At 54.1% G+C, this 1,552-nt stretch overlaps 1 non-coding gene across 1 annotated transcript; it reads right to left on the bottom strand.

Annotated features, from left to right (window-relative positions):
- Positions 1-1,054: 1,054 nt before the first annotated feature.
- On the bottom strand, positions 1,055-1,129 carry Trnas-cga. The gene has a single exon. It is a non-coding gene; the product is annotated as a tRNA-Ser (tRNA).
- Between the last annotated feature and the right edge of the window lie 423 nt (positions 1,130-1,552).

Here is a 1,552-nt window from a genome sequence, read left to right as displayed (position 1 = left end):
AGGACTCGAACCTCCGCCGGGACCAACTGCACAGTCCATGACTGCAGCGCCCGAGACCGCTCGGCTGTCGGAATGGAGTTCTGCTGTATTTCTGTTCGAGTTGGTTGGGAATCTACTACTGTCATATGAGTATGGCAAGGATGGTTTCACGAGGACCGTGCTTAGCTACATGCGGGATGCCAACGGCACCACGCGACTAATACCTCTAGCAGTCCTGTCAGCGAAGACGACAAAATGCCAGCTGGGGGAAAGAATTCATGAAGTCACAATTTTTTGTACAGTGGTATGGAGAAAGGGGGGGGGGCGGGTAGTGTAATGCTAAAAATTCTGGCAGGTGGAGTGTGAGCGTGGTGCGTGGTGGGGGCATCAAGCGATAATGTTTTCCAGTACGAAATTAAACTACATTACATTTCTTACAAAAAGGGTGCTATTCGTTTTCTTCTCTCTTCCAGATCAGGAAAAATCATTTTTGATCTACGTCGGTTTTTACATGTCGCCCTTTGTGCACGTTGATTCACTGCCCAAATTAAGAACCCGGTCGGATAATTTGTTGCGGTGGCAGTCCGTTCTCAGCCGCTCGTTGCAACCTGCCCGCTGCGAGGACGAGACGTGTGACTGTGACTGCACGGAACCGGCTGGCGAGGCGCCCCCGTGTCAGGCGAGGCCGGCTGCGGGTCGCGCGCGGCCATCAGCCGGCAGAAGAGCGAGCGGGCGGGCGGCCCGCCTAAAGAGCAGTGGGGCGCGCGGAGAAAGGCCGCCGGCGGCGCAACTGGAGCACCGGCCTCGGCAGACGCCACCGGCTGGAAGCTGCCGGCCGGCCGGTGGGCGCCTCTTCAGTCCAGGCCGCGCCGGGCCACTACCTGCGGCTAAGCTCCTCAGCTTCCTCCAGTAATGTCACGAGACAGTAAATCACCAACCAAACAATGTTCTCCAGTTTCAGCTCGAGCAGGACTCACGTTTGGACGGTTCCATACAATCATAACTATGCAGAATGAGATTTTCACTCTGCAGCGGAGTGTGCGCTGATACGAAACTTCCTGGAGGATTAAAACTGTGTCCCGGACCGAGACTCGAACTCGGGACCTTTGCCTTTCGCGGGCAAGTGCTCTACCAACTGAGCTACCCAAGCACGACTCACGCCCCGTCCTCACAGCTCTACTTCCGCCAGTAGAGCACTTGCCCGCGAAAGGCAAAGGTCCCGAGTTCGAGTCTCGATCCGGCACACAGTTTTAATCCGCCAGTAAGTTTCAATCATAACTACGTGTATAGAAAATAATAACAATTTCGTGTGGATTAGTGGCCTGGTGTGAATCTTTCTACTAAGCCACTGGGGCGACTAGCCTGTCGCTAACCTGTTCCAGCTATCCGAACGGGGAGGGGGATGTACAGTTTAGCGTGGAATCGGAACCATGTGTCTGGCGAATCCTCAAATCGTTGGGAGGTGAAGGCTAGGTTAAAACTAAGACAGAAAAATCCGTGGTCCGACCTTGATTCGATCCCGCACCATTTCAAGGCACTACCAGACCATATATACACTGAAGAGCCAAAGAAA

This window comes from Schistocerca americana, chromosome 3 (genome assembly GCF_021461395.2).
Source record: "Schistocerca americana isolate TAMUIC-IGC-003095 chromosome 3, iqSchAmer2.1, whole genome shotgun sequence".
Taxonomy (NCBI): domain Eukaryota; kingdom Metazoa; phylum Arthropoda; class Insecta; order Orthoptera; family Acrididae; genus Schistocerca; species Schistocerca americana.
This window is presented reverse-complemented; position numbering and strand designations above follow the sequence as displayed.